The sequence below is a fragment of the Pongo pygmaeus genome, chromosome 15, assembly GCF_028885625.2.
Source record: "Pongo pygmaeus isolate AG05252 chromosome 15, NHGRI_mPonPyg2-v2.0_pri, whole genome shotgun sequence".
NCBI lineage: Eukaryota > Metazoa > Chordata > Mammalia > Primates > Hominidae > Pongo > Pongo pygmaeus.
Genome location: NC_072388.2, coordinates 17083626 through 17103038, shown reverse-complemented (window position 1 = coordinate 17103038; position 19413 = coordinate 17083626). Strand labels below are relative to the sequence as shown.

The following is a 19413-nucleotide window of genomic DNA, read 5'->3' as shown; positions in this document are numbered from 1 at the left end:
GAACTAGAGGTCTTCTAATTATTATGTAAGTTGATTTCTTAGTAGATTTCCCATCCATTACATTCCCAGACACCTCACAATGATGAGAATGATTAGTAACCACCACATATCCCTGCCTCTCAAGGAAATCCCTCCTGCCTTGTCTCTAGATGGCCAAGTCCCACGGTCTGTCCTCTACTCTTCCGGAACCCTGTTGTTCTCACTGACAGCAGGGAGGGCAAATCCATGCAGCATCTCCCGCCATGACCTCCAGCCTGCAGAGGATGGGCGCCACAGGACCTTTACATGCATGCCGCTGTTCCCCTCACCTGCGCATTTCTTAACGCCTTGGTGAGGAGAATGTCTCTGGATCTTCCTTGGTGGGAGCTAAGGGAACAAAGGGAAATAACGCTATGGGACCCACTGAGAACTGGGGCTGTGGAAGCGTGGCCACTGAAGTAATAGGCAGATGCAGCTCTTGCCAGATACTCAGTGCCAGAGCAGGGAGGGAGAGGGAAGAAATACGGACCTCACCTTCCTCTCACTTCCAGGCTCCATCAGGTGCCCTCCATTGCTAAACCTAACTACAAGTGTGCACGCAGGGGAGCCAGGGATGCGTTCTACAAGGGACGAGCCCCGAGTGGCATGAGACAGGATGGAAATGAGTGGAGAGCGGATCTGTGGGAAGGAGGAGGTGATGTCACGGGGAAACAAAAGGAGAATACTAGCTAATAACGCTAGGTGACACTAATATTCCAAAGTCTGTGCTCACATTCAGAATAGAAAGTTCAGCATAAAGCACTAAATAAGGAGTCAAGATATTGTACTTTCAACTGTCGTTCCAACAGCTGCATTATAAAGGGCCACTTTATTTCATGTCTTTCTAATTTGACCTAAAGTGCCAGGTGGCATTGGGGCTGGCACAGCCTTACTCATTTATGTGTTGAAGAGTACACAGAGACTGCCAGGCTGAGGGAAGTTGCAAGAGAATAGAAGAGATGCTCTCAAGGAACAAGAGACCACATGGCCCCAGAGTCAGGGGCAACATCAGCCACTGTCAGCTGCTCATTTTCCCAGACAGAGCCCACAAGCCTCAGCCATGCTTTGCTTCTCCAAGACTCTTCTTCACCTTTTCGATAAACCTGCCTGAATGTAAGCCGACGGGGGTTTATTTCTCCTTCATCATAAATGAAATTCTTCACCGCAACAATCTCCAATGAATTTTGGGCACAGCAGGCAGGCCCATTTCTGCTTCTGTTCCACTATCTCCCTTGTAGGTTGAAAAGGAGGTACTCAATTACCTCCAAATGTTCCTCTGACTCTGATATTCTGGTTCCTTTTTGGCTAGTTTGGTTTTGGTAGCGTGTATCCTAAGGCATCCAGTTGAACAACCTTTGTCTATCGTGTCCAGGCATTCCTGGTGTTGTTTCAGATAAGACACTCTTGGGTTGCTGCACTCACAACCACTGAACCAATTCTATGACCGTCTGTTTCATAGCCACATGTTTGCTCAGTTTCTATGTACATAAAGGGAGGGGACAGAGAGCAAACTTGCAGGTTATAAATTGTATCATCTTAAAAAGGAAACAAGGCAACACCTTGCAATAAAACCTTAAGATGCATTAAATTTAAGCCTAATGCAATAAAGAATGCCCATAAAATTCTTATCTAAGGAATGTTTAGAAAATTGTTGTACAAGGACATCATCATTTAAAGTGATATGAAGAAACCTTCTCAGCTAAGCATATCGGCTAGATTAGAGAGAAAAATAAACAATCCATCTCTGCCCTGGAAAAACTACTGGTAACATCTTTCAAAAAGCTCTCTGTGTTTGAGTACGCACCTTGATCCACAGGCTCATATTTGATCCCAACTGGCGGCTGTTTCTTGGCATTAACATTGGATTCCCAACTAGTAAATCTTACCAAGATCTGAGTTTCTGCAGATATGATATTATTTTGTTGACCATCCTTATCTTCAAGGGCTACCAAGAAGGAACCAATAATTTATTTACCTCCCCAAGAGAAAAGGTTTTACCAATGAGACACTTTCTCACCATGACCCCAGGACCCCCTATGCCCTGTTCACTTGAGTGCCCTTTGTGGCCTGACAGAAGCTCATGCTGGTCACAGGATTCCTTATAGATTAACCTCCTTCCTGAATCCCAACTTCATGATGGTGGTGATGACAGGGGTCCTGTATCCCATGCTCATGTCCCTGAAGTCATCAGCCTATCTCCAGTTAGAAAAAATTACAAGTATATGGAGAGGCCTCTTTGGAAGGAGCAAAAGCTTTCTCACCTTCGTACATTAATGGTTGGAACGTACAATAGTATACACACTTTGGGAACAAATATCTGGCATATTCTTACAGAATCAAGCAACTACCTATTCTATGACTCAGTAATTCCTAAGCATTTATCCAAGAGAAACTAAAACATATGTCCAGAAAATGATTTATACAAGAATGTTCATAGCAGTTTTGTTCATAATACGAAAAACTGGAAACATTCAAATATCTGTCAATACAAGAATGGATCAATAAACTGTGATACATTCATTCCATGGAATGGCTAAAGGAACAAACTGTTGACACACAAAACAACATGGATGAATCTCAAAAACATTTTGAGTGCAATAGAAGCCATATGCAAAAGTGTGAGAAAAAAGATAAATAATAATGGTTTCAAGAAATGCACAGCAGACAGCCCAGAGGCAAAGACCCACAGGACGGCGGGCCCGTCCCAGGCTGTCAATCCTAATTAAGAAACTTCTGCTGGATTTTGCCCAGCTCCATTTCCAAGCTATTTTGGGTCAGTGACTTCTTTATCCCTTCCATGTTCCCTCATTTTGAACTAGAATCACTGTAAGTGTTATTCTATGTCTGTCACGTCATTTCACATTAAGGGCAGGTGAGCTGTTTAGAATGGCTAAAATTCAAAAAGTTGAACACACCAAATGCTGTCAAAGATGAGGAGCAACCAGAACTTTCCCATCGCTAGTGGAAATCAAAAGGGTACAGTCACTTTGGAAACCTTAAGTTCACTCAAAATCCTGCACATAAGTACTTACAGCAATTTTACTCCAAATTGCGAAAACTTGGAAGTACTCAAGATGTCTTTCACCAAGTGAATGAATAAACAAACTGTTGTAGCCACACAATGAAATCTGATTCACTGATTTTAAAACACAAGCTATCAAGCTATGAAAAGACATGGAGGAACTTAAAGTACATAATGCTAGAAAGAAGCCAGTCTGGAAACCCACACACTGTACGATTCCAACTCTAGCACATTCTTGGTAAGTCAAAAAGATAGAAGTAGTAAAATGATGAGTGGTTGTCAGGGGTGGAGGAGAGGAGGACGCACGAAATGGTGAAGCACAGGGAATTTTCAACAGTGAAACTATTTCGCATGATGCTGTATTGGGGATATGTAATTGCCAAAACCCATAATCTGTGAAACTCAAAGAATGAACTCTAATGTAAACTATGGACTTTAGTTGATAATGACGTATCAACAGTAGTTCATCAATTGTAATGAATGGACCACACTAGTACAACATACTAATAGGAGAAATTGTGTGCTGGAGGACAGGGGAGCCTAGGAGTACTCTCTGTACTATCCACTCAAGTTTTCTGTAAACCTAGAACTGTTCTAAAAATAATGTCTATTAACTTTTTTTTAATTAGGATACAGCAGCCCCATATCAAGGTTTTCGGGGCATCCTGTTATTGTGTGGTTAGTACTTGGCATTGAAGTGCACCAACCTGGAGTCAGAGCAGTTGGAGATTTCAAGGCCTGTGCCATTTACCTCTAACCCTGGAGTGCCCCCAGAATACAGATAGCAGATCAGTTAAGGAGAAGCAGTCTCAGCAATCTAGACAGTGCAGGTTTCTGGTAAGGACAGGTAAAAACCATCTGGGTGGGCAGAACTTGGTGAAGACTAGAAACCACTGAGACTCAGAAGCTTCCCCAGTGGCACCCACAAATCATAGGAGGGGGCTGAGAAGAGCTAAGGGCTACTGGATGAGCTCTCTGCCTGCAAGACAGAAGCAGATCCAGAGATTTTGGTAAATAATGTAGGTTTCAGTACAGTGTGATCTCTTCAGAAAAGTAGAGAGAATGAAAAGGAAAGAAAAAGAGAGAGCAGGAGAGAGAAAGAAAACAGATAAAAGGAAGAAAGGAAGAAAGGAAAGAAGGGAGGGAGGGACGGAAGGAGGAAGGAAGGGAGCAACGGAGGGCGGGCGGGAGGGAGGGAAAGAATAAAGAGAGAGAGAAACGGAGTTGGAGGGAAGTCGTGAAGGAAGGAAGGAAGAAAATGAACAAATGTACATGAAGATGAGAACAGTGGGGAAACTTACACCACCAATATTTTCCATTAACAGGAACACGCTAAGTAGTTATTAGAGAAAGACACGCTACTGTAAAACCATATACTGTTTCCATGGGGTACAACCCCTTCCTCCTCCTCTGAAACACATTCTATCTCTGGCCCACTGTTGCCAGAGACACTGAGTCTTGTCTTTGGATAAGTTCTGGTGCCCACAAGAAGGAGATGAGACACTGGATCCCAGAACACCAGGCCACGAACTTCCCTGTTGCTCCTTGTCCACTCCAGAAGCTACCCGGCTGCAGCTGGGGGCCTCAGCCCCTGGGTCTGATGTCATTCATTTGCCTTTCTCACTGGACTTCTCTCCTTGCACTGGCTCCTACTCTCCCAGGACATGTGGGCGACCACATGAGAAGAACACAAACAGGCCATGCCCCTTTCTTTCTCCCCCTCTCAATGCCTGCAGTGGTGGGTTCCATGGGGTAGTGACCTGAGATTTACACACTGTGGGGCCTCTAGCCAAGAGCAGGGCCTGGTACCTAATAGTCACCCCATGAATGCTCAGTGAAAGACGCCGTCCACCACAAGGTCCTGGGGAACCAAGAATTCCACTGTGGCCCACAAACTCTAAGTCCTACAGGATTCTGGAATGGGAGATGGGAAAGGCCTTCAAAAGTGGCCACTTTTAACCCATTATACTGGCAACTGAGCCATGTTTCCCCAACCTGGACACATCCAGAGGGCACTGCCTAAAACCAGACACATCTCCCCACCCAGGACCGTGTAGGGGCCTTAGCCTGGGGGATGCAGGTGGACAGGGAGGGGGTGAGCCACGAAAGCTGAAGAGCAGAAAGCAGGTGAAACAGAGAGAAATGGGGGCAAAGAATGGGGGGTGAGAGGGGAAGAGCGAGGAGAGGGATGCAGATCTAGCAATAAGGAAAAGTCCTGGAGAGAACACTGTCCTCTCCTGAAGTAAAATCACGTCCACATGACCACAGCACTGCAGGTCATGGGCGGCACACACTGTGGGCATTTGTTCATTCATTTAGCAAATATTTATTTAATATCTGTTTCCTGCCAGGCAAGGCCCTGCGATGTTTAGGGACCTTGGCATCTTCCCTTCACATCTCAGTCATAAGAGAAAGAAGACTCTCTGACCCCACCGAGCTGGCAATGCCTCGGGATTTTTACCTGTTGGATCTGGCAGCTCTTGATGTCAGCCCACACCATGTGAGGCTGCTCTTGGCGCACCCAATGGGGAAGTTTCTACATCAGGGCCTCGGAGAGTCCACTGGAAGCCCTGGACCGTGGGAGTCAGTGGCATCCCCAGCGTGGAGGCCAAGAGCACACAGCACTGAAGCTCCAGACACCCTCAGGAGGACGGCAAGGGACAATCGGCTGGTGAGAGCCTGGGTCACCAGGAACCTTCACCTGGGTCTAAACAGGATTTGCCTTCAGATTGCCTGTGAGATAAAAGAGAGAAATCAAGGTTAACATTGAGATTTGGGGCTTCGGCAACTTGAAGGATGGAGCTGCCATTTACAGAGACTGGGAAGACCCAGGGAAGAGCAGGTTGAAAGGTGGTGGGGAACTAGAGGTGGTTGGGTTTCCGTCATATGTCATCAACAGTCCTGACCAGCCTGGGCAACACAGTAAGACACCGTCTCGGAAAATAAAAAATGAAAAATGAGCTGAGCATGGTGACGCACACGTGTAGTCTCAGCTACTCGGGAGGCTGAGACAGGAGGATTCCTTGAGCCTTGAGTTAGAGGTTAGTGAGCTATGATGGCACCACTGTACTCCAGCCTGGCGAGAAAAAAAATAAGAGTCCTGACTAAATACTAGAGTAGCCAGGGAAGTTTTCACAAAGTAAGTAATATTGGAGGCAGATCTTAGTGAACAAGAATTCCATTATTTCTGTTATGGAATTAAGAGAGTGTGGGTGTTGTTAGTTAATGCTTATTGAACTATCTTTGGAATCTCATCTACTGGTCTAGCTGGTCTATCTGTACACGTATATTCTATACGCTGTCTCACCGAGCTTTCACTAGGTTATGCTACAGTAACAAAAGCCCCAAAATCTTAGCAGCTACATATACAAAGGTTTATTTTTCATTGACATTTCCTTCCATGGCAGGTTGACTGTGACTCTACTCTACACAAGCTATTTTATTTGTTAGATGGTGAAAACTGTGATACTCGGAGATTCTTGAATATGGTATTAGTATGTTCATTCATTCATTAAGAAATATTTATTCAATATCTGTTTCATGCCAGGCAAGGTCAAGTACTGAGAATACAGCGGTGAATAAAAGAGACAAAATCTCTAATTGCCAGGAGCTTATATTGAAAATCAGATTGAACACATACAAAATAATCATATTAACAACAATGAATACTATATTCACAAATAATAGCTGTAAGAGACTTTAGTAAATCTTTTAAATTAGAAAAACATAAAAATTATTAAAACTAAAATGGCCAGGTGTGATGGCTCATGCTTGTAATCCCAACACTTTGGGATGCCAAGGTGGGAGGATCATTTCAACCCAGGAGTTTGAAACCAGTCTGGGTACTACAGGAAAACCCTGTCTACAAAAAGGAGAAAATTAGCCGGGCATAGTGGTGCATGCCTGCAGACCCAGCTACTAAGGAGGCTGAGGTGGGAGGGCTGCTTGAGCCTGAGAGCTCAAGGCTGCAGGGAGCCATGATCATAGCACAGCACCCCAGCCTGGGCGACAGAGCGAGACACTGTCTCAAGAAAAAAAAAAATATTCGATGTAGTCCTAAAACTATTAAGTAGAATACTATTGTTTCTATCACATCATGTGAGCCCTTTAAATGGCTTAACACTTATTTAGGTATGATCCATGAAGTTTTCCTGCTAATTAAGTAAACCTAAGAACAATTAAGTACAAAAGAGTTACTGCCTTGACAGGAAGATTGTAAAAACTTTAAAAAGACAAATAAATAAAACAGTCAAAACTGCAGCTCTGTGAGGCTCAAATAACATCTAATTCAAGTCACAGTGAACATCTAGCGATCATTCTGAACACCATATAATTCACTTAATACATTTTGCCTGAATGCCCAACACATCTGAATTACCAACACCTGTATGTAGCCAAGAAACTGACAATCATTTATAAATTATCACCTATGACTCCTACTGCTCTATGCACTTATTTTTTAAATTTCATTCATTTATTTATTATTTTTATTTTTTGTAGAGACGGGATCTCTCTATGTTACCCAGGTTGGTCCAGAAACACAAACAGACCCACACTAATTTCATAAATCAGATGACCATACAGTCATCTGATTTATGAAAAAAAGGGCCACATGGTGCAGAAGGAAAAGGATGGTCTTTTCAATAAATGGTGCTGGATCAAGCAGACACATCCATGTAGTAAAAAGTGAATCACAGCCAGGTGAGGTGGCTCACACCTATAATTCCAGCACTCTGGGAGGCTGAAGCGGGCAGATTACTTGAGCCCAAGAGTTTGAGACCAACCTGGGAAACATGTTGAATCCCATCTCTACAAAAAATACGAAAATTAGCCAGGCATGGTGACACACGCCTATAGTCGCAGCTACTCAGGAGGCTGAGATGGGAGGATCACTTGAGACAGGAGATGGAGGTTGAATGAGCTGAGATCCTGCCACCACACTCTAGCCTGGGCAATAGAGTGAGGTCCTGTCTGAAAAAAAAAAAAAAAAAATGCGAAAACAGACATAAAATTGTTAGCAGGTTAACACAGAAAAATGTGTTCATACTCTTAGGTTAGGCATTGATTTCTTAAAGATGACACGAAAAGCAGTAACCATAAAGGAAAACACTGATAAAGTATAATTTCATTAAAATTAAGAATCTCAGGCCGGGTGCAGTGGCTCATGCCTGTAATCCCAACCTTTTGGAAGGCTGAGGCAGGTGTACAACTTGAGCCTAGGAATTCCAGACCAGCCTATGCAATGTGGCAAAACCCCATCTCTACTAAAAATACAGAAAACAGCTGAGTGTGGTGATACTCCCCTGTAGGTCCCAGCTACTTGGGGGCTGAGGCAGGGGGATCACCTGAGCCTTGTGAGGTCAAGGTTGCGGTGAGCTGTGATTGTGCCACTGCACTCCAGCCTGGGCAATGGAGTGAGATCCTGTCTCAAAAAGAAAAAAAAAGTTAGAGAATCTCCATTCATGAAAAAACACCATAAAAGAGTGAAAACGGAAGCTACAGATTGAAAAAAGGGAAACGCAATACATATAAATCCTAGAAAGGAGGCATATCCAGAACGAAGTATTACAAATCAACAGGAAAACAAGCATATCAATGAAAACTGGATAAAGAGATTTAATAGGCACCTCACAAAAGAGGACATATAAATGGCAATAAGATAGTCAATCTCAATGAAACCACACTGATATATTACTGCACCCCTACTAGAATGGCAAAATAATTTTTAACTGACAGGCATCAGCAACGATGTGGGGTAACCAGAATATCCCTGCTAAATGGTACAACCACTTTGGGAAAATGTTCAACAATATCTAATACTAAGGTTTTATCATTCACATACCTCTAAAACCAACAATGCCACTCCTACAAATACACCCCAGTCTAGTAATGTTCTATTTCTCAATCTGTGGTGGTTCACTTGGTCAAAATTCATTACCCCCCCCCCCTTTTTTTTTTTTGAGACAGGGTCTCACTCTGCCATCCAGGTCGGAGTGCACTGCCATGATCACGGCTCACTGCAATCTCAACCTCCCGGGCTCTGGTGATCCTCCCACCTCAGCCTACTGGGTAGCTGGGACTACAGGCACACACCGCTAACTTTTGTATTTTTAGTAGAGAAAAGGTTTGCCACATTGCCGAGGCTAGTGTGGAAATCCTGGGCTCAAGTGATCTACCCACCTTGGCGTCCCAAAGTGCTGGGATTACAGGTGTCATCTACTGCGCCCGGGCCACCTGCACATTTAAAATTGTGAACTTCTTCTGTATACTTCAGTAACTTTTCGAAGATTTCTCTGACGCAAAGTTCTCAGAAATCTTAAAGCTAGCATTTCAGAATAGAAAAAAATAGCTTCTGGTTCACTAGTGAAATTTTACTAATAAAATTTAAAAACAAAAAGAAAGCTACTAACGCATATCAGCTCAGAACAGATTAAACACTACCAGCAGATCTTTTCTTTAACTTCCTGAAGCACTGGGATTCATTACTTTGGCAAAGAAAGGATGAACAACACTGTAACCCAAAGAAAAGATACCACTGCCAGAAAAGACTTCTTTTCGAAAGCAGCTCTAGCAGCAAAAGATAGGAGGAAAGCAAGGAAACCAGGCCAAATGTCTTGGTTAACTCTTCAGTGAAAGGATGCCAAATGAGATGATGATCTAAGAAGCCAGAAAGACAGACAGACTGACACAGGGAAATCACAGCAACTCCTCGCAGTGCAAACAGCAACCCCACAATCCAACCTACCCGAAATCCTGCGGTTCATTTGAGGCTTGCCCCACTAGTCAAGAGGTGATTCAGTGATGGCTACAAACGCTCCTCATGTGCATCCTGGACCTGGCACACCTGGCTTGCCCATCACCAGCCTGGAGACACCGCCAGGAGCAGAAGCCCGGAGGCCAGTAAAGACCCCAACTTTGCAAGGCAGGGGCGCGAGCGCTCTCACCTCTCAGGCCCGCAGAGGCAACCGATCAATTTCCGGCCTCGAGGGTGGGATGCAGGGTCAGTGTCCTCTACAGGATATAGGAGGACGTGCCCCCGATGCTGCTCCGTCCCTCCAACCCCTGGGATGCCACAGAACACTCCCCAGCGAGTTTCCTCCCAGCGCCCACGAGAGCTGGGCTGCAGGCGGCAGCGGCAGGCGAAGAATTCAGCGCAGGGAACTTAGGCCCCGGCGGTGCACGCCCCACCTCGCGACCACCACCGCTGGCGCAACAAAACTTGCGACGCCCGCGCCTGGACCCAGGTGTGCGCCCGCGGGTCCCGGATTCACCGCCCGCCCAGCCTGGCGCGGCGCCCTCACCTCAGAAAGGCTGGGTGGACTTCGCCGTAACTTCCCATTCAGATGGTGGCCGACAGCCGCGCCGCCTCTCCGTCGTGCTTCGGCCCGGCTCCTGGCGCCGCAGGGTGCCCGTCCGGCGTTCCCCAAATTACCGCGCACACAAGCTCACGCAGTCTCGGGATCCTCACCTACCCATCCCAGTACCGCCGCAGTCTCAACCGCCACCCAACCCCTCGCCTGTGCCTGTGCCTGTGCCTGTGCCTGCAGCCCACTGGCTCCTCAGGGTGCGGATCGGCGGCGTCAGGAGAACCCAAGGCGCAGGCGCGGCGGGGCCTTGAAGGGACCCGACCGCCTCTACTGCACAACGGGTTCCAGCAGGTTAGGGGCCCTGCGGGCGGAGAAAAGCAGTAACCGAGGGGATGCACCTAGTGCAGCTGGGACAGGGAATCCCTCTCTCCCCTCCGCCTCTCTTTCAAAGCACCAGCCCTCGACCCTCCAAAACGCTGATTTCCCCGGCCACTTGAACCGCCCCTGCCAGGTTAAAGAGGCAGGAGACACACCCCGTCGGGGGCCCGCAGTGTCCCGCATGCCCAGACAGATTTTATATTTTTCTGAAAAGAAAAAAATTTACATGGTTCAACATGAATATTTACATGGTTCAAAATTCAAATAGGGCCAGGCGTGAGCCCTGGAGTTCGAGACCAGCCTGGACAAAAAAGAGAGAGCCCCGTCTCTATTAAAAAAAAAAAAAAAAATTCAAATAGTACAGAAAATTGTAAAGTTAAAATAGGCATCTCTTCCATTCCTGTCTCCCAGTCTCACCTTGTAGGCAATCTGTGGGATGCTGTTCCTGTGAATCCTTCCAGGGATATTTATGTATGTTTCCGCTTTTTTTTTTGTTTTTTGAGATAGAGTCTCGCTCTTGTCGCCCAGGATGGAGTGCAACGGCATGTTCTTGGCTTACTGCAACCTCCACCTCCCAAATTCAAGCTATTGTCCTGCCTGAGCCTCCCAAATAGCTGGGATTACAGGTGCCCGCCATCATGCCTGGCTAATTTTTGTATTTTTAGTAGAAACAGGGTTTCACCATGTTGGCCAGGCTGGTCTCGAACTCCTGACCTCAAGTGGTGCACCCACCATGGCTTCCCAAAGTGCTGGGATTATAGGCATGAGCCACCACACCCAGACTGAATTTTCACTTTTTCAAATTTTTAATTAAATTTTAATAGAGTCAGGCACAGTGGCTTATGCCTGTAATCCCAGCAATTTGGGAGGCTGAGGTGGGAGGAGTGTTTGAAGGTAGGAGTTCAAGACCAGCATGCGCAACATAGTGAGACCCCCAACTCTACAAAAAATTTAGAAATGTTGGGGGCTTGTCTAGTATCCTCAGGACTGAGATCAGAGTTGCCCAGGAACCCAGGGAGGTGAGGGCTCAGAGGGTGGTGAGGGCACAAAGGAAGGGAGTGGAAACCTAACTCTCAGGCTTTGGTTCCCATATCCTTCCCCAGGCCAGGCCCAGGCCCTGGCCCCCAACTAGGAGCAGTTGGGAGGTAGAGGTGGGAGGACCGCTTGAGTCTGGGAGTTCCAGGCTACAGTGAGCTGTGATGGACCAATTGTGCTCCAGCCTGGGAAACAGAGCAAGAGCATCACTCAAAACAAAGCAAAACAAAACGAAACAAAACTGAATACTAAAAAATGTGTTGGCCGGGCGCGGTGGCTCATGCCAGTAATCCCAGCACTTTGGGAGATGGAGGTGGGTGGATCATGAGGTCAGGAGTTCAAGATCAGCCTGGCCAAGATGGTGAAACACTGTCTCTACTAAAAATACAAAAAAAATTGGCCTGGCGGGCGCCTGTAGTCTCAGCTACTTGGGAGGCTGAGGCAGGAGAATGGCGTGAACCCAGGAGGCGGAGCTTGTAGTTAGCCGAGATTCCATCACTGCACTGCAGCCTGGGCGACAAGAGACTTCATCTCAACAATAAATAAATAAACAAACAAACAAATAAATAAATAGATAAATAGATAAATGCTAATAGGCACATGCAGCTAGTGGAGACCATATTAGTGCAGAGGCACACCCGTAACGCTCGACTGGTGTTATACCCAGACGCTGACTTATTCTTCAGCACCCCCCAGCTCAGACCTCCCGAGCACCTGCTCAGGAGCTCTTTGGTGCTCCGCAGCCGCTGCACCTTGCGCTGAGCTTCTTCGTGGGCCTGCATGGCGCCCCCGGTCTTGTCCCGCAGGCGCTGCAGCTGTTCCTCTAGGACCCCCGATCACTCTCGCTGTCGCTAAGCTGCCTCCGCAGGGTGCCCAGCAGGTCCTGGCTTGCCTCATAGCGCCCACGCATGTCCTGGGGCGCGGGGATCACAGAGTCTAGGGAGGTCCTGGGAGGCCTCCAGAGCCCACCTAGTCTCTTCTGGTTCCAGGGATACACACTAGCCTACGCTCGGCGGGGTCCAGGGCCTGGACCTCGCCTGTGGCAGGATAGGGGCCTAGGCCTGAGAGCCAGCTTTCCGCTGCCCTCCTTTATGCCCTCACCACCCTCTGAACCCTCATCTCCCTGGGGTCCCGGACAACTCCCATCAAAGCCCCCCGGATGCCAAACCAACCCCCAGGCACACTCCCCTCCTGGGTTCTGACCCCACCCCCAGAGCTCCCAGGCTCCTCCCCCTTGCATCCTGGTTCCACTCTCAGACTCCTCCCTACCCTGGCTCTGCCCCTCGTTCCCAAACTCTCATCCTAGGCTCTGATTCCCCTTGCTAGACCTTTTCCCAGGGTCCTGGCTCAGTATGACCAGGGACCTGTCTCCCTCTCTACCAGGACCCGAACACTGCCGCAGCCTCCTCCCTCCACCAGCTGCCGAAGCACCCAACCCCAGCTGCCCAAGCACCCCCACTTCTGGGCTCGGCTTCACCGCAGAGCTCTCGGCCACCTCCTTGGGGATCCTGACACCCTCAGACACTATTTTTCAGGGCTCTGGCTGCACCCCAGAGCGCTCAGACTCCTTACCGGGACCCGCCCTCTCCCCCGCCCCCACCTGGAGGGCGCGAGCCCCTCCCTCCCGGCCTCTGGCTGTGCCCAGAACCCTCAAGCCCCTTCCTAAATAGACCTGCAGCTGGCGCTTGTGCAGGGCGGAGTGGATGGGATCAGAGGGAGAGTGCAGGAGTCTGAGCAGGCCGGGGAGGGGCCTTGGCTGGGCGAACTGCCTCGGCCCTGCGAGGAGTGCCGTGGTGGGAATGGGGTCCTCTGGCCCGAGAGCCCCCATGGGCTGCCACCTGACGCTGTTGGACTCAGGCTGCCGCTCTCAGCGTCAGACAGGACCGCCTGAGGGTAGGGGAGGGAGGCAGAAGGAGGCCACAGTTAGGAACCACGGGGTTAGCTGGCAAAGACGCCCAGGCCAGGCTGGGGGCCGCCTCATCCCAAATGCTCCCACTTACAAGAAGCCTTCCTGATTTCACCTCCTCCACTAGCTCAGTCCTCAGCTCGCCACTGAGGCCTCCCATTTATTGCGAAGACGTCATTTGGTGTTGCTCACAGGTGGGCTCCGAAAGGGCCGTGCCTCCCCTCTGAGACTGGGGGCTCCCCAGGGCAGAGGCCGGGTGAGCTAGCAGGGGTGCTGAGCAGCTACAGCCTGGGTCCCAGGCCCCCACCCATTTGCAGTTCAGTCCCAGGCCACCGAAAGACGTGGCAGGGGAGCCTGGGACTGCCTGGCAGGGCCCTGTCTTCCCACCTCTCTGGGCTCACACCTGTGCCAGGTCCCTTAGGCTCTACTGTAGCCCCTCTCCATCCTCTGTCTCCAGGGCCGCCTGTTCCTGTAGCCACAGGGATTCCTGGAGTGCGGGGAGGGAGACAAAGGGTGGTCGGGGTTCTGTCTTATCTGAAACCTCCCCTTTCCCTCCCTCCCTGGCCCACCACTGACCAGGTGGCCTCTGAAGCCATGTCCATAGGCCAGCCACTTGGTAGACCCCATAGCAGGCCCGAGGCCCTCACTGAACAGACCAGGCCCAGAGAAGAGTTGTGTCCTGCCACAGGTCACAAAGTCAATTGGAGGAGGGCCGGACCTAGAACCCAGGCCAGGCCTCACAGAGGGGTGACCAAATCAAGCTGTGTACGGGTGGGCAGCTGGGTTTTCAGAGGCAGCATCTGGACCTGGAGAGGACAGATGGGAGTTCAAGTCCTGCTTACTGGCTCTGAGACTGGACAAGCATTTCCCCTCTTGGGCTTCAGTTTCCCCATCTGTGTCATGAGGATTATGCTACAGGGCTGCTGGGAGGAAGAAATGGGATGGAGGAGGTGAGTGTGCTTACCACAAAGCCTGCATACCTGTGAGGGCTGAACCTGAGTGTGAGTGGGATGCTGGTGGTGGCCCAGGCAGCCCAGCCCTAAGCCTGCTACCATGGATCTCGCCGGTATCCCATCCCACCCTGCCACATCTCAGGGGCAGCTGCAGCTCACCAGGGCCTCAAACTTTTCGTCAACGTCCTTGTTGACCTGATCCTTCTCCAGATTCTGCTTGTGAAGACGCTCCACTGCCAGGGCCAGCTCTGTCACTCTGGAGTTCGGGAGCAACAGAGGTGAATAGGGGGCCACCCCCACCTGTCAAATCCACTAGTTCCGTGTCCACCATGCTTCTCCCAACCAGAGGCAGGTACCCTAACATCCACCTCCCTGGCTGTGTGACCTTAGAGAAGTCTCGACTCCTCTCCAGAGCCACACTTCTCATCTGTCAAATGGGAATGAGGTTCCCACCAGCTTTATCTCATGGGAAAGCAGTTGAGGACTTGTCCAGGTGGCAGGAGTAAGGGGCACAAGTTCTTTCTTTGTTGTTTTCTTTTGAGACGGAGTTTTGCTCTGTCATCCAGGCTGGAATACACTGATGTGATCTTGGCTCACTGCAACCTGCACATCCTGGGTTCAAGCGATTCTCCTGTCTCAGCCTCCCTTGTAGCTGGGATTACAGGCACACACCACCACGCCCAGCTAATTTTTTATTTTTAGTAGAGACAGGGTTTCCTCTGTTGGGCAGGCTGGTCTTGAGCTCCTGACTGCACCTGGCCACAAGTTCTGTCATTGGAGGCTAAACTGTTTATGATATACACGGGGCAAATGCCTTCGGAACCTCAGTGGGGTGCCTGGGAAGACTGGCTGAGCTCACAGAGGAAGGCCCTGCTCCTAGTGAACAGATGCTTCCTTCTCCCCAATTCTCCAGTTTTACCTTCTGCAGGGATGCCTGCCTCGTGCGGCATCCACCAGGTAACCACCTGGCACTGAGGTCAGGCTTGTCCAGGTTGCTTTGCATCTGCTGCTGGGCCAGGTCCTTCTCGCAGAGCACCTTGTCCTGCAGCTGCTCCTCCAGCTGGGCCTGCAGCAGGGCTTGCTTCTCCAGGGCTGCCTGGACCCTGCTCTCTGCCAGCCGCAGGCCCATGCTCAGTCCCAGGCCGACCTCCTGGACAGCTCCCCTCCCAGCTGCTGCAGGTCCCTTGGGAAGAGAGCACAGGATGGGGATGGGATGGGGCTCGCTCCCAACTACAAATTAAAACTACGCTGGGGCCGGGTGTGGCAGCTCACACCTATAATCCCAGCACTTTGGGAGGCCGAGGCGGGCAGATCACCTGAGGTCAGGAGTTCAAGACCAGTCTGGCCAACATGATGAAACCCCATCTCTACTAAAAATACAAAAATTAGCCAGGCGTGGTGATGCACTCCTGTAGTCCCAGCTACTTGGGAGGCTGAGGCTCCTAGGAGACTTGCTTGAACCTAGGAGGTGGAGGATGCAGTAAGCTGAGATCATGCCACTGCACTCCAGTCTGGGTGACACAGCAAGACTGCGTCACAAAAAAATCAATAAATAAAATAAAAATAAAACTACACTGGGCTGGGTGCGGTGGCATGCACCTGCAGTCCCAGCTATGCAGGAAGCTGAGGCAGGATTGTTTGAGCCCAGGAATTTGAGGCCAGCATGGGAAACATAGTGAGACTCCATCTCAAAAACAAAAGAGGAATAAACAACAGCAACAACAAAAAAAACCCTACACTGGGATGCCATTTGTCCACTCTCAGATTGGGGGAAAAAGGGGTCACATAATACACAGGGAGGGGCTCTGGGGTAACAGGCCTTCCCTTACACAGCTGGTGGGAGGGTGAGTACAACCACGATGGACGGCACTGAGAAAGAGCTCCGAAAACTATGCATGCATAGGACCTTCCCCACCAGCTCCTCCTCTAAGAACATATCCAAAGATATACCCCAGCACAGAGGAGATGGCTCGTGGACAAGGAGGTTCACTGCAGCATTGCTCGTGTAAGAAATCCTGGTGACAACCTAAATGTCTATCAAAACGGACTGCTATTAAGTACATGATGGTACATCCTTTAAGTGGAAAACTGTGACCAAGAAAAGCCAGTGGAGAAGTTCTTCCTGGCCTGATCCACAGCCACCCCCCAGTTATAACTAGTAGATGAAGAAAGCATCTTCAAGAACTGTGAAGATGAAATTTTACCAGGCGTATATACAAAAAAGTGTGTGTGTGTGTGATCTGCTTTATTTGCTTATACAAAATAACCCTGGAAAGTCACTTAAGAAACTGGTAGGCCAGGCACGGTGGCTCATGCCTGTAATCCAAGCACTTTGGGAGGCCGAGGCTGGAGGATCACCTAAAGTCAGGAGTTCAAGACCAGCCTGGCAAATATGGCAAAATCCCGCCTCTACTAAAATTACAAAAATTAGCTAGGTGTGGTGGCTCACGCCTGTAATCCCAGCTACTTGGGAGGCAGAGGTGGGAGAATCGCTTGAACCCGGGAGGCTGAGGTTGCAGTGAGCCAAGATCGTGCCACTGCATTCCAGCCTGGGAGACAGAGCGAGACTCTATCTCAAAAAAAAAAAAAAAAAAAAAAAAAGAGGAAAAAGAAAACTGACAATGCTTCTCATGGTAACTTGGTGGCCAACAGAAAAAAGAAAAAAAGAAAGAAAGAAAAAGATTGTATATATAAAAAGAAAAAGAAGCTGATAACCTCCAAGGAGGGAAGGGGAATATCTGGGGTCTGAGGTGAGAGGGAGCCGTTTTACTGTGTACCCTTTTGAAATGTGAACCTTGTGAACATGTGACTTAATCAAAAGTAAAATATAAAAATTTTAAAGGCTACTTAAAAATTTTTTTTTTGTGTGTGTGTTATTTCAGATGGAGTCTCGCTCTGTCGCTCAGGCTGGAGTGCAGTGGTGTGGTCTCGGCTCACTGCAACCTCCGCCTCCCCAGTTCAAGTGATTCTTCTGCCTCAGCCTCCCGAGAAGCTGGAATTGTAGATGTATGTCACCACACCCAGCTAATCTTTGTATTTTTAGTAGAGACAGGGTTTCACCATGCTGGCCAGGTTGATCTTGAACTCCTGACCCTCAGGTGATCCACCCGCCTCAGCCTCCCCAAGTGCTGGGATTACAGGCGGGAGCCACCATACCTGGCCTTAAAATAAGGCGTGGTGGCCCATTTCTGTAATTCCAGCACTTTGGGAGGCTGAGGAAGATGGATTGCTTGAGCCTAGGAGTTCCAGGCGAGCCTGGGCAACATAGCAAGACCCTGTCTCAAAAAAAAAAAATTAGCTGGGCATAGTGATGAACACTTAATAGTCCCAGATACTTGGGAGGCTGAGGTGGGACGATCACTTCAGCCTGGGAGGTCAAGCCTAACGTGAATTGTGATTGTGCCACTGCACTCCAGCCTGGGCGACAGACAGAGACTGTCTCAAAAAAAAAAACAAGAAATGTATTTTAAGTCCATAATACAGGTTAAATCCTTTCCTTTCCTTTCCTGAATGAACTGTACCACTGGTTATCCAATAGTAAGGAGGGAAAGTGCCTCATTCTAGAATTCGAATTAATATACAAAGGAGTGACTAAATGAGAAGCTCACAGTTTTGCAGCCTCTGATGAGTGAGGTGGATCTTGAAAAGAGAGACAGCTGGCATAGGGGCCTCCTGATGGAAGAAGACATTCTACTTACGGAGTCTTGAGGAAAAAAAACAAACAAGTAGAAGAACCTGAATCTGACCGAGCTTTAGATCCAACATCCAATTTACAGGAAATACACGGGATAAAGAAACATGTTAACTGACACCATAAGGATGCAACCAGCAAAATCCAGACCATGAGAATCTCCAAGGACAACTGGCCCAGTTTCCTGAACAAATAAGTTAAAAGGGACTTAAAAGACAAAGCAGGGGCCAGACACAATGGCTGGGGCCTGTAATCCCAGCAGTTTGGGAGACCAAGGTAGGTGGATCAGCTGAGGTCAAGACCAGCCTGGCCAACATGGTGAAGCCCCCATCTCTACTAAAAATACAAAAGTTAGCTGGGCGTGGTGGCGCACTCCTGTGATCCCAGCTACTTAGGAGGCTGAAGCCATAGAATTGCTGAACCCAGGAGGCAGAGGTTGCAGTGAGCCAAGATCCTGCCACTGCACTCCAGCCTGGGCAACAAAGTGAGACTCCATCTCAAAAAACAAAAAAAAGACAAAGCAAGCATTCACATTATGTGAATGTCTGTGGATCTGGATTCAAACAAATTGCAAAGAAAACACTAAAGCAAGACTACCTGTGCCTCTTTTTTTTTTTTGAGACAGAGTTTCACTCTGTCACCCAGGCTGGAGTGCAGTGGTGTGATCTCCACTCACTGAAACCTCCGCCTCCTGGGTTCAAGCGAGTCTGGTGCCTCAGCCTCCCCAGTAGCTGGGATTACAGGCATGTGTCACCACACCTGGATAATTTTTGTATTTTTAGTAGAGATAGGGGTCTCACCATGTTGGCCAGGCTGGTCTCGAACTCCTGACTTCAGGTGATCCGCCCGCCTCGGCCTCCTGAAGTACTGGGATTATAGGTGTGAGCCACTGCACCTGGCCTATCTGTGACATTTATGAGACATATGGAAAATTTAGACACTGGCTATTTGATGATATTAAGACAAGATTATTAAACCAGGTGTGGTTGCTCACACCTGTAATCCCAGCACTTTGGGAGGCCAAGGCAGGAGGATCATGTGGGCTCAGGAGTTCAAGACCAGCCTGGGCAACAAAGTGAGAATTCAACTCTACAAGAAATAAA

At 48.7% G+C, this 19413-nt stretch overlaps 1 protein-coding gene across 1 annotated transcript in view; it reads right to left on the bottom strand.

The window, feature by feature from the left end:
* The window catches only part of LOC129012638 (neuroblastoma breakpoint family member 3-like), a 56014-nt gene extending 43895 nt beyond the window's left edge, over positions 1–12119 (bottom strand). The window contains exons 1-6 of the mRNA XM_063651330.1: positions 11143–12119; positions 9786–10708; positions 9221–9697; positions 8386–8462; positions 7825–8011; positions 5502–5773 (exon numbers count right to left, since the gene is read on the bottom strand). The gene's annotated coding sequence lies outside the window, so the exon portion shown is untranslated. The remainder of the gene's footprint in view (positions 1–5501; positions 5774–7824; positions 8012–8385; positions 8463–9220; positions 9698–9785; positions 10709–11142) is intronic.
* Between the last annotated feature and the right edge of the window lie 7294 nt (positions 12120–19413).